Below are 14,787 nucleotides of genomic sequence, written 5' to 3' on the forward strand. Positions count from 1 at the left end.
GATGTCAATAGAGAGGCAGAGAATTTACAAATTGCAGCTTTAGGTTCACTGTAATGGGTTGGTGATATATGGCTCCTTTGTAGGGATGTATTAGCAGCTACAAAAGAAGACCATTTCAGATGGTTATGCAATTGTTCATTATCATTTAATAGAGCTGCTTTTAAGCTCATTAATTCTTAACACCACATCAAAACCATCAGTAATTTGTGTATCTCCATTAAGTTGCATAAACAAACACTCTTTGCTGTGCATGGGGTGGCTGACAAAAATACTGGATATTAGGAAACCTTCATCACAACTTTCATCTTTTCGTATGAGATGAAAGCGTTAAAGGTGGTTCGTTCAGCGACAGGGGATTTAAGCCTTAATGAGAGTTCTCTTGTGGTCTTTGTTAAAAATGCTCCTGTATTTGATTTGCAAGACTAATTTATGATTCTTTCAGTCAGCCATTGCCTCCTCTTGAATAATAGATCTTTTAATACATAGGCAGCTGAATAATTGACAGGATAGCAATTTGGTTGCCACATGTTTTTGGCCTCAGACCAATTCAAAAACATTTTACTTACAGGTTATTTATAGGCATAAAAAACTTCAGGTGAAATAAAAGTATTCTGTGATATAGTTGGTTGTCAAGTGATCTATAGGGAAGGTGAGTAAAAACCTTTACCTAAACTTCAAAATGTGGCACCGCCAGTATTAATGCAAGAGCCTCCTTCTCAATGGTTGAATAAATCTGTTGGTGTGGGTTAAATTTCTTTGAACAATAGCACACCAGATGTTTAACACCGTCAGAACCAAGTTGCAACAGAACGGCACCCACACCAGAATCACTTGCATCAACAGCCAAACAAAAAGTTCCTTAAACCGAGGAGCAGCTAACACTGGAAAATTAGCCAACAAAGCCTTAGCTGCTTCAAATGCCTGGTCCATACAAATGCAGACCTGCAAACGTTGGAATTTTTTTGAGTAGCATCAGCCGAAACAACAGAACACAGGTTTTTAACATACAGTGGCAAGAAAAAAGTATGTGAATGTATTTCATAGTTTTCTGAATAAATTTGTCATAAAATTTGATCGGATTTCATCTAAGTCAAGGGTGACCAATCCTGGTGCTGGAGGGCCGGTGTCTCTGTAGAGTTTAGCTCAAACCCTAATCAAACACACCTGAAGCAGCTAATTAAGGTGGTTCAGGTGTGTTTGATTAGGGTTGGAGCTAAACTCTGCAGAGACGCCCTCCAGAACCAGGATTGGTGACCCCTGATCTAGGTCAAGGGTATTGACAAACATAATGTGTCTAGAAATAATAACACAAAACATTCTGATCTTTCATGTCTTTATTGTAAACAACCAAAAAAACTCATAGTTCTTGTGGAAATCAGCCACCAGTGCGATGATTTCTTTTTGGACAATTAAGTAAGATGTTTACCCAGTTTCTTCTGCATCTCAGAGTTGCACAACCCTCCCTCAATGGTACTGCAAGGTGCTACCCTGAGGTCATCACGCATCCTGATATTTGGAGCCACCAAAGAACACAGAGTTAACTTTGTGGAACTAGAAGTTACAGGCAACATCGTTTTTAAAGATTTAAATGACAAACCTGCACCTTTTTTCTGATCTAGGGTATTTATGTATTTAAGGAATAAGTAATTATTATTGGACATGCACTTTGCAATAGTATATGGACCACCACACCTGGCTTGGAAAAGACTGTTAACAACAGGCAACAATGCCAACACTTGGTCGCCTACATTAAAATGCTGAAGAATAGTTTTCCGGCCGTATAAACATTGCATTTAACACTGTGATTTCACTAGCAACTTCCACTAACATAACCTAGCACATTTTCCACAGGTTGTTGGCCACACCATTCATCAGCCAAGACTGCAGCAGGTCCCCAAACTGTATGGCCAAAGGCCAACTCATTCTGGCTAAAAATTGGTTATTTCCCAGACAACTTCAGGTATGGCCAACAGCAACCAAGGAAGACGTTCCTTCCAGTCATGACCCAATTTCACACAATAAGCCCTGACTAATGACTTCTGAGTCTGGGGGAATCTTTCTAGAGTACCCTGACTCTGTGGGTGATAAGCGCTGGAGATCTTATGCTAAGCCCTTAGCTGTCATAAAGCCTTAGAAAATTGCTTAGACATAAAATGTGTCCCTTGGTCAGACTGAATGATATGGGAAATTCCAAAAGTAGACATAAAATCAGTCAATGCGTTCAGCACAGAGCAAGTTGCAATCGACAGATGGGGTAAGCAGCAGGGTAGCGTATTGACTGACACATCGCAGTTGGAAGATAAGAATGACCAGCTCATGAATGGGGCACAGGCTCCACAAAGTCGACCTATAGATGCTCAAAGGTGTGGATAGGTACTTTTTTTGTTAGGCTTACCCATAATCTGACATGTATGGCATTCCTTTATATAACAAGAAATATCTTTCTTTAGTCGAGGCCAAAAGAACCTGCGTGTCACCTTATCATATGTTTTCCTACTCCCAATATGTCCAGCGACCATAGTCTAACACTGCTGGCCCAGACCGATGGGGAACTATTCAATTCAATTCAATTTTATTTATATAGCGCTTTTCACAATAGTTAATTGTTTCAAAGCAGCTTTACATTAATAGAAACAGTGAAAAGCACAGAAAAGCGACAGATAGCACAACATAATCCACGATAGCATAAGCAGTTAAATTTGCTGTGGCTATGACTCAACATTATAAGCGAGCATATTACTAATGTAACGTCTAGAAGAGGAAGCTAAGTTAAGCCCAAGAAGGCTGCGTCCCAGGGTTAAAAAACCCCATAGGAGAAAAAAACCCGGGCTTTTTAGCCGAGGAAATAAAAAAAAGTCCTAGGAGGAAAAAAACCCACATATAAACGGAGAAGGAGATTAAGCGGAGATCAAATCAGAATCAAGTCAGAATGGAGAGAACCTTTGGTCTTAAAGAATCTCCTACATAGCAAACTCTGTTGCAAGAAGTAATGAGATGACTCAGACTTTAATTCTCCCTCAGTAACTTTGTATATATGTTCAAAAGGACTTCATCAGATCTCTGCTCTGTAATAAGCACCTCTTTGAGAGCTATACTAACGACAGTATCGTAACACTTTTCTGGTTCTGCAGACAGGGATGAATAAATATCCTTTCCACCAAAACACACTGTAACAACAATGTCCTTTTGGCCACTGTAGAAAAGTTGCTACTCTCTCAAAATGGGGAAAATATTTTCCACCTCACGCTCTGAAAAAGGTGTCATCGTCTGAATATGCCTGCTCACAACAAACAGAGGAGCATGTGTTTAGGTTGTTCCTCAATTTTACATTCACGCTGAAGCTCCAGCTTCTTTAGTTCTATTTCTTTATCTAATTCCTTCTCTTTGAAGACTAAAGCTTTACGATCAGTGCATAATTTTTCTACATCAAGCTGCATTTGTCTCTCTTGCACTTCTAACGCTTTAAGTCTGATTTCACGAGCTCTTCTCCCTTTAAATGATGTAACAGGTGATTGCTAATAATAATTACTTTCAATACTAGACAAGACTTGAGATAACTTAACAAGGTGCTGAATATTCTAAATATGCTCCCTCAAACACAGAAAACACACTTAATACGTTTTCTAGCACAAGGCACTTCAAGCTATATACTGTATACACATTAGGCCTACACATCAGCTTAAATGCATGCCAACTAGTGCAAAACAATGAATGTAACTGTCATGCACAAAGCACAAGTGTATTAACATTTAGTTGGAAAAGATGCGGCAAAGCACTCTAACTAAGGGAGCATTCACAACATACACAGGTAGTGGTTCTCACTTCTCCTCATCAATACCGACAAACAATCCCGGACGAGCCCCCAAGTTTTATGTTACAACCCAGCTCGTACAGACCGCAACATAAAAGGGACAAGACTACAAAATTTTGTTGTTAAAGGGACATTCCACTTTTTTTTTCGAAAATATGCTCATTTAAGTTAAACAATTGATTTTTACCATTTTGGAATCCATGCAGTTGATCTCCGGGTCTGGTGCTACCACTTTTAGCATAGTTTAGCACAATACATTGAATCTGATTAGACCATTAGCATCACGCTAAAAAATAACCAAAGAGTTTCGATATTTTTCCTGTGTAAAATTTGACTCTTCTGTAGTTACATTGTGTACTAAGACCGACAGAAAATAAAAGCTGCGATTTTATATGCAGATATGGTTAGGACTATACTCTCATTCTAACATAATAATCAGTGACTTTGCTGATGTAACATTGCTGCAGGAAAAATATTAAAACTCTTTGGTTATTTTTTAGCACGGTGCTAATGGTCTTATCAGATTCAATGGATTGTGCTAAGCTATGCTAAAAGTGGTAGCGCCAGACCCAGAGGTCAGCTGAATGAATTCCAAAACGGTAAAAATCAAATGTTTAACTTTAGGGGATCTGGAAAATGAGCATATTTTAAAAAAGTGGAATGTCCCTTTAACAATGTTTATTTTGGGCAATCATCGGGTGTCTAGGGGTTAATTCTCTGTCGACTATGTCGGCACTGACTGATGAAAAGTATATAAAAAGGAAAAAGGAAATTAGCGCATCTGAGTCTCTAGACATTATGTGTACAAAAGTGTCCACACGCGGCAAGAACATCCACAGATCTTCAATGCCTTTGCAATGCCAGATCCAGGTGTTGGGTAAGTGATGATTAATGACCCAGCAGTCTTCCTCCCATTAGTGTAAGTACACAGTACACAGACCAAAGGAAATGCAGAGGGTCATCAAAATAGTTTATGCAAAATCCATGTGTTTACATTAGCCGCAATGCATTTTCAATTCGCTATTTCAATTCGCTATTTCAATTCGCTATTTCAATTCGCTATTTCAATTCGCTATTTCAATTCGCACAGTTTTAAGGATAATGAAAATGCAGCTAGTGATAGTTTTCATTTTATCTTGCACCTTTAAATGAATATGATGATCAGAAAAAACTTGCACTAAAAAGAAATAATTTAAATAATAGTGGTGTCATATATATATGATTATATAAATAAATAATGCCTGCAATGTTTGTTATTTCTTAATTAACATCGCTATCAATCAAACTCACAATTTTTTAACTGCTACAGTAACTCAACCCCCTTAATGGCCATGTTGATATCAGCATTATAGAGCAGTGTTTCCCAAACAAAGATTCACGGACCCTTAGAGGTTCGTGATATTTCCGGGGCTGGTAATATCTGCTTATTACCATCTGATTCAGACCTAAATAATCAAACATTAACCATAAACCTTGTAAAACCCGGGAAAAATTGGGTTAGGTTTTTTCTCTTTGAAAATCACACACATAACTAAGAGCCCGTATGGGCTGTTTACAAGGTCAAAGTGCCCCAGATGATGGAGAACTTTAGACGTCAGGAAGCAACTAACAATGTTAAATTCAGTGAAATGATCAAAATAAGTCAGTTGAGAAACCATTTGTGTCTATTTTCTCCTCTGATGTTCCTCTCAACCCACCGTTCCTCCCACATCACACTCATTCTCTCTGCAGGAATAAAGGATTGCTGGCCTCCAACTGGCTGGAAACAGTTGCCATGGCAATACTATGACAACGCCTTAGTCCATCTCATTAAGTGATGCAATGACCACAGGAAAACATGAGGCTAATATACAGTTACTGAATGACATCCTTCCAGCACAATCCATGTGCCAGTCACTGCCGATCATAAAAACATGATTTAATGTATTTGTTCAACAGTATGCAAATATGGATGTAAAAACAAAACACTGGGATATTCATGCAACGGAGTCCCACTCCTCCTGAGGTTTATAAGGCAAATCCACTATAATGCAATCGAAGATAGGCTGTCTTGCATGGCTGCACTTTCATTCTGTTGGGAGAAACAGCACTTTAATGTGGTGTATTGAGAGAGATTGTGGTGTATTGATGCTTGGACCTCTGCGTGTAACCCAAAGTTTCAAACTCATGAAAAAGTAAAGTAAGAATCGTTGAATTGCCTGTAAGCAGTGTGTGTCTGTGTGACAATAAACCCTGTGTTAATCTGGGCAGCTGTCTCTGTAATAGATATGCTGTAAGCCCACAGAACCTATTTCTTACCAGTTAAAGGATGAGACTGTAGTAAGTGACAGCAGGATCAATGTGTTTAGTTAAAACCTCCCAACTAATAAATAGCTATTTTAAAGAGGCAAGATTTATTTTGGGACAAACGCTAGTTGGGAATAAAACCGGTCTTTCCTTGTCATATTTATACAAACATTTGAGATGGCAATGAGAAAAACAAAGCCTTTTGATTGTCAGGAGGTTCAACTAAAGCCCTATTCGGACGGGATTCGTTTTGCAGGGGGACCTCTGAGAAAATCGTGCTTCTCAGAGGTCCTCTGTGTTTTTAATCCCGTCCTAATTGGCCATGTCTGTGTTTTTCTCTGACGACCTCCGAAAGAATTCCAGAGCAATTTACTTACTGTTTTTCGACGAACTCTGAGGTCCTCTGGAAAATGTAATCCCTTCCGAATGCAAATGTCTGTGTTTGCCCGCAATATCTTTTGAAAACGCGGTTCATTTCGTGTTTCGGCCAACGTGATCTGCCGTAAGGTCTTACTAATGCGCGTATATTGTATTTCCTGAGTCCCATTCGTTCAGATATGAATGTTTTTTCGCATTTGGCAAAATAAAATAATTAAATCAAGACGACCTGAATATCATACACTGTTAAGACTAAACACTGTAATATCATTAACGTTATAAGAAACTCCGTTTAAAGTTGTTCAACTCCGGAATGTTAATGTTAATTAATAAAGATAATAAATTTTATTAATCATTATTTCTTAATTTCTTTATGTTTATTATAAGCAGACAGTTATATAATACACGTAGGCTAACGTTACTTTAGTAGGATTTGTATATTTTATTTTGATTTGTTAAAATTAAATTAATAAATTACATGTTCTGTCATAATTTTACATTTAAAGCAAGATATTAAACATTACAAACACGCGTATCCAGAGCACGTTCTACTGCAACGCCCAAATGCATGAAACAGACACTCCCATCTCTGGAATAGCCTGCATCATTTTAATCCCGTCCAAATCGGTACATAAAATCACAGACATCCTGGGGGACACGTTGAAACTCAAACGTCGTTTGGAAAACTAATCCCGTCCGAATAGTGCTTAAGAAAAGATCCCTAATATTCACATAGGAAGGTAGGCCAACGTAACCATATTTTTCAGTTGTTACACAGTTCCTCAATTGCTTTTAAAACAGTGCAGGTTTTCAAGTAAAAGTGTGGCATGATCAAACTCTATTTTGATGAACTTTCAGTGTATTCATTCAGTGTCCTCCTTCTTCTTTCATAACAGCTGCCGTATTAAATCAGTTTTTAAAGGTGGCAGCTTTTTTGCCCTTCACTTGGACAAGATTGATTCTTCTGTGCAAGACATTTTTCCTGCCCAAATACAACCATTTTTTCTTAGTAATTGTGTTGTGTGTTGAGTCAACAGGCACTTTTGCTCCAATTTCAAGAATTCTAAAAGTTGCATGGATTTTGCTATTGCAGTGATTTGCGAGTAAATTATTAAAATATGTTGCACATGCACTTTGACTTTGATTGATATAGTGTCACAGTTTGATCTACTGTGTTTGAGCACTGTGCCTTATGGGTTGAGATATTTTAAGTGCTGTGTATATCTCGTCAAAAATTAAAGTTTTAAAGTAGTTTTCCCAACAATGGAAGTAGGGATTCTTCAACTTGGTGCAGAAAAATGTTGCACAACAATGTGTGCATTGAAATTAGGGCTGCATGATTAAATAATCGCGACTAATCGTTTGCAGGGTTTTTTACATCATTTATGTGTGTGTACTGTATAATAATTATAATTATGTATATATAAATTCACACACATAGATGTAACATTTTTTAAGAAAAAAATATATATTAAGCATATATAAATATAAAAATTTATATAGACATGCAGTTATTTCTTATATAGAGTGGTGTGAAAAAGTGATTTGCATTTTTTGCATTTTAGTCACACTTTAAATATTAATCAAAGATAACACAAGAAAAGCACAACATGCAGTTTTTAAATTAAGGTTTTTATTAGGGAAAACAAAATCCAAACCCACATGGCCCTCTATGAAAAAGTGTTTGCCCCCTAAACCTAATAACTGGTTGGGTCACCCTTAGCAGCAACCACTGCAATCCAGCGTTTGCGATACCTTGAAATGAGTCTGTTACAACGCTGTGGAGGAATTTAAGCCCAATCATCTTTGCAGAATTGTTGCAAATCAGCCACATTGGAGGGCTTTCATGCATGAACCGCCTTTTTAAGGTCATGCATACAGCATCTCAATACGATTGAGGTCATGACTTTGACTAGCCCACTCAAAAGTCTTCATTTTATTTTTTTTCAGCCATTCAGAGGTGGACTTGTTGGTGTGTTTTGGATCATTGTCCTGCTGCAGAACCCAAGTTTGCTTTAGCTTGAGGTCACAAACAGATGGCCAGACATTGTCCTTCAGGATTTTTTGGTAGACAACAGATTGCTTCATGCTTCCATTTATCACAGCAAGTCTTCTAGGTCCTGAAGCAGCAAAACCAGACCACCAGGCCCCAAACCATCACACTCCCACCACCATATTTTACTTTTGCTATGATGCTCTTTTTCTGAAATGACGTGTTACTTTTAAGCCAGACGTAGTGGGACACACACCTTCCAAATAGTTCAACTTTTGTCTCGTCACTCTACAGCAGGGGTGGGGAACCCTGGTCCTGGAGGGCCAGTGTCCTGCAGAGTTTTGTTCCAACCCTAATTATAAACACCTGAAAAATCTAATTAAAGTCTTCAGGATCACTTGGAAATGAAATTCAGGTGTGTTTGATTAGGGTTGGAACTAAACTATGCAGGACAGTGGCCCTCCAGGACCCAGGGTTCCCCACTCCTGCTCTACAGAGTATTTTCCCAAAAGTCTTGGGGATCTTCCACTCTTGGGAAGGTTCACCATTGTTCCATGTTTTCACCATTTGTGGATAATGGCTCTCACTGTGGTTCGATGGAGCCCCAAAGCTTTACTAATGGCTTTATAACCTTTTCCAGACTGATAGATTTCAACTTTCTTTCTCATTTGTTCCTGAATTTCTTTGGATCTCAACATGATGTGAAGCTTTTGAGGATCTTTTAGTCTACATTTAATTTGGTCTACACTTCATTTTGTCAGGCAGGTCCTATTTAAGTGATTTCTTGATTGCGAGCAGGTGTGGCAGTAATCAGGCCTTGTTGAAACTGAACTCAAGTGTGACACTTGGGTTGGTTGGGGGATTAAAGTGTGACAAACATGCAAAAAAAAAAAAAACAGGAAGGGGCCAATACTTTTTCTACACCACTGTGTAAATGCATGTGTCAAATCATTTTACACACACACATCAATTATGTAAACAAAAACTTTTATTCTGCAAATGATTCTTATTCTTTATTTATTCTTTACACTATTCCAGCATCCATACACAAGTTCTCCAATTTACCCAACTTGCATGTCTTTACAGTCTTTGGCCTGTGGGAGTACCCAGAGTAAACCCACACCGTCACACATGCAAACTCCACACGGAGAAGTCATCTGACTAGCCGGGGCTCGAACAGGGACCTTCTTTTTGTGAGGCAACAGTGCTACCCACTGAGCCTATGCTTCCTAACACTTTAAAGGATAAACTGAGGCTATGGATTGATTACTATGGTAATTATGTTATGAATAATGTACAGTTTCTTGCACTGAGGGAGACCTTTATAAGACCTTAAAATACTGTCAGGAGCTGCAGGGATTCATTTTGTGGTGCATGCATGTGCATTTTTGACTCTCACAGACTGCCACCTATAGACTTGCAATTGATGAATCACCAAGTTTTCGGCTAAAAATCTAATGTTCTAGTGAAGGAAGATGCTGGATGACCTAAGGGTGAATAAACTAACAGCATTAACAGTGAGTACATTTGATTTTGACATGAATTTTAATTCGCTTTAATTTAATTGCAGCAGCTGTAGTTGAGATCTTGATCATTTATTTATGCAGTCCTAGCCTGAGAACCAACATTATTTTAGGTGGTATAAGAACAGCATGGCACAGGTGCTGTCAATACAACTGAACTTGCACTGAACTCATAATATTCTTTTATGTGACAAGGACACAAACAGAGTTTGAACATTTCACCCAACAGCAAAATCTGACCTTCTAAGAGAAGAGGAGGGGGTAGGTGAACAGCATTCTGTTGGAGGCAAAGACAAAACCATCATTGAAGAGGCTAAACATCCAGAAATAAGCAGGAGAAATTATAAAGGGGAACAAAGACAACTGGCTTGGAAATGAAGCAAGAAATATGTTTAACTGCATTAAATCTTTCCTTTTAAGTCTTCCTCACTTTACAATGCTTTTAGCTTTATCTCGACTCATCGGGTTTATTTACATACAATAAAAAGCACATTCAGCATTCACTGTACGCAAAAATGACAAATTTATCTGCATTTTAACACAATGACAATGGATAAATATAGACACTAAGTAAAATCCAATCACATTTGCACTAAAAAAAGAAATGAGTTAAACCAAATAAACACCACATTGATACACTTATAGCAGGAATCTCCAATATTTTTGTGATGAAAGGCTACCACAATGGATAAAACATCTGGAGGGCTACATTTTTGATAAAGTCTACTCAAAACTTTTTGGTTTTACTTGTTGATATGTTTGATCATTGTTTAAAATGTTACCATACAGAAAAGAAGGCGAGCTAATATAAAAAATATAAATAAAATATTAAAATTGATGTTGGAGACCCTTGACTCCTAGAGATAGAGAAAGAACGGTTGCATGAGATCACTTAGTTCCTAGCAGGCCTTGGTCTTGTTCAAGGTGAGAGACGAGGATGGCAGCAGACAGAGCTATCAGCAGACATATCTGTCCAGTGACCTTGAGTTTCCATCTGGCAAATAGGAGAGAATGAAGAGCGGAGTTGAGTGCTGAGTTATATTACACATACAGTACAGTATAGATATTAATGGAAAAGCCCCAGGAGTTACAGCTTTTAGCTATTGATCACAGAGTGCATTTCAATTGAGTTGTGCGTTCAATGTTGCTGCTTTTACTTTGTTTAGTGTGAATGCGTTAAAATATAACATCACTTAAAATGAACAGTTTATTCTATTACACAGCTCCATCGCTTTAATTCGCAGGCCCGGGTGCAGGTATACAGGTTACACCACAGAGAGGATCCTAGTGTTTGGAGGACTAGTATGGAGGACTGGGAGTGCAAAAATTATAAATAAATAAATACATGTTAAAAGAAATATATAAAACAACCATAAATAAATAAACACAAAAATAAATATGCAGATAAATATAAAAAAACATAAATAAGTATTGCAAAAAAAAAAATCTTTATTTTTTATAAAAATAAATTTTTTAAATTATTTATTTCTGCATTTAATTATACATTTTTATTTATTCTTGTATTAATTTCCACATTTATGTATTTATTTATGTATTTATGTGAACATTTAATTATTTTTTAAATTTATTTATTTATACATTTATTTATTTCCACGTTTATTTATTTATAAATTTACTAATTTCCACGTTTATTTATTTATACATTTATTTATTTCCACACGTATTTATTTATACATTTCCGTGTCTAATATGGTAACCTCTTATGGAACGGCTGAAATTCCACAAGGGGGCGTGTTCATCAGACGTTGCACAATAAACGTGACATCCGAATATATTCATTACAAAATCGTGAATGAAAAGTGAGATTCGAACGAATGTCCGAGTGAACTAATTGTATACAGTACTTATATCGTATTTCGGTCAGAAAGGTCAAGATTGTGAGATGAACAAATCGTTTTGCATTAAAAGGCTTGGATATTCCATTTCCTTGAACTTTATGAACAATTTGTTTTGGACAATTTCACCAAAGCAGATAAAGGGAAGATTTTGAAGGTAAGTAAATATCCTAAATCAGTGCCGCCCGGTTCAGGTAACTAACAACTAGATTACAGTTTTATGACTGCTATGAATCACATGATGCTTTGTGTGTGCGCTTAATGGAATCCTGAGAGTCTAAGCTTTCAAACGATGTGCCGCATGGTCGTATATTTTGAAGATTTAATGCTTCAAAGTTACAATGACGTTTATGCAGCCTCACGTGCAAGGGAGGGGGTGTGCCGTGTACGGCACAGTGTTCCTTATCAGGTTAATGAGGAGGAGGCGTGTTTTTCTTCAGCCATAGCAATGGGATTATAACTTCTCGGTATACTGTAGTTGCGCTGCCTTTACTGCCGTGACATTATCATAAATTCTACACAAACGCACAACACAGGAGCAATTGATGGAATGATGTTCTTGATTCTCGCCATGACATCATTTGGTTTGCTCAACAGCGCATGACGGCAGTGATGATTCTCTCTGACCAATCACTGATTTGCAATGTTTACACGTCATGTTTTAGTATCAGTACGGCGGATACTAAAAAAAAACATAGTGGAACTAAAACTATTACCAGGTACTAGGTCAGTGTTCTTCATTGCGCGGCTTGTGAGCCGCATGCGGCTTGGCAAGCTTTAATTTGTGGCTCGCATGGCAGTAAATAATACAGTGATATGATCATGCAGGCATGCACTTTTTCTGTCTTTTCTGCTCCAGACGCCAACTTTGTTAGAAAATCACACCTATTAGATCAAGATGCACGCCGATAAGCGTGTTTAATCGCATGCAGTGCTTGCCCAGACCGATCGTCATATGACATCAAAGTACCATGAGATCAGATTGATTGTTATGCTTTCGAATTGCTCTCGCAGCACAATGTCACTTGCCAATTGTTCTGTGCAGCGCCGCATGAAATTGCATGAAAGGTGGCCACCTGGTGGTTTGGGGGCACTGCATAAGCATATAAGAATGCTTAGCATTAAAACCCTGTTTTGTCATTAAGGAAAATCATATTGTTTCAGTTACAAATTTGACTGGTAAATGATAAAGAATGATTTGCCCTTGTATTTATTGCATTGCAACAGATTGACAGATTGATACCCAGACATGCTATTTATGACTGGATGTAACTGTCACGGCCGGGGCGGACCCAAGATAACTAAAGGGTCACGCCCCTCTCTAGTTCCCACCTCGAGGAGGTTCCCAAGACCACCCCAATGACCAGACAGACACGTGAATTACCACAAAACTGAGTTTTTATTAAATAAAACATAAGGGGAAAGGGGAAGGGCAGTTTAAAACAATCTTCCTCTTCTCGCCTCCAGGGCATACGTTGGGGCAGGGGTAGGAGGTTCTTACTACTGACACTGTTCGGTCCTCTTCGAGGCATTGCTGCAAACACAGGTAAGTGATATACTGCACAGGTAGGTTACTCACAACACTGGGGCCTTGGGTTCTCTCCAAAGCATTCGTGGAGACAGAGGTAAAGGGTTTCTCACTGCTGACACTGCTTGGTCCTCTTCGAGGCGTTGCTGCAAACACAGGTAAGTGATACACTGCACAGGTAATGTTACTCACAACACTGGGGCCTTTGGTTCCTTCCAAGCATTCGTGGGGACAGAGGTAATGGGTTCTCACTACTGACACTGTTTGATCCTCTTCGAGGTGTTACTGCAAACACAGGTAATGGTTGGGTTCTCTCCTCTGGCTCGGGCCTCAACGTGCTATTTCTTCGCACAATCTGCACGGGGCCCGGGTGGCTTCAGTTACTGCCAATACAGCACACACACAGCAAGCTTAGTGAAACACACGGTAAAAGTCACACTCACCACAGCACTCTGTACACGCACTCCACGTGAAGTTAAGGCTGGGCCGCCTAGGTTTTGGCTGCTTGAGAGGCGGGTTGGGCGTTGTACACGCCAGAGAAAGAGAAAAGATTTCACAGGTAAATATGTTCACAACGCCCCTCTATGTCTTCCGGTTACTTCTTCGGCTCGCCTACGCATTCAATCTCCGCAGGGCCGGTAACCTTCAACACCCCCAAAAAGATAATAGTAACTCCTCTTCTGGATAACACAGAGCGTTTCGTTGTGATTGTTTACTCACGCTTTTTTGTCCAACCGATTTCCCAATATACATCCACCAGCGTCGTGTTTGCTTCTCCACATCCAAATCACATGATAACTTCCTTATTCCAACGTCTTCAACCTCTCGTCTTCCCTGAGGGATAAATGTGAGTCAACCCAGCCGATCTCCACCGTAACAACGAGCACAAGCAACATATGCACAAAGTGCCACCAACCACACGCTCCGGTGTAGTGCTCCTTTAATTTCCACCGCTCCGTCCTTCTCGCTTTTCTGGGCTGCCGCACTCTTTCCTCGCGCTATAAGCGCTTCCGTGGATCAACGGCACCCTCCGGCTCCTCTAAGGACGGAGCGTGTGAACAGGTCTGCCCTAGGCAGTAAAAGGAGCTCGTGCCCGCAACAACTCCCTTCATTGTGCTTCTTTGGACCTTTTAATGTGTCTTGTCTCTACTCCTCCTCCAATCACGGGTTTTCACGTTGATGCCCCACACCTGTTGCTCATTCCCTCATGATCTGCGTTGTCAGGGAGACCAGGAAGAAAAATAGTGTTTGTAAAAAGAGGTCTGGCAGGAAACCATCTTCAGGCGGAACCAATCTCCTCTGCTTTTGGTTCCGCCTCATCATAGTCACCCTGTGACATAACATTTGATACTTTGCGGTGAAGGCGGCCCTCCTTTTAAGCCTTACCTATCAGTGTGGCTCTCATGAAAAAA

This window comes from Misgurnus anguillicaudatus, chromosome 24 (assembly GCF_027580225.2).
Source record: "Misgurnus anguillicaudatus chromosome 24, ASM2758022v2, whole genome shotgun sequence".
NCBI classification, from domain to species: Eukaryota; Metazoa; Chordata; class Actinopteri; order Cypriniformes; family Cobitidae; genus Misgurnus; species Misgurnus anguillicaudatus.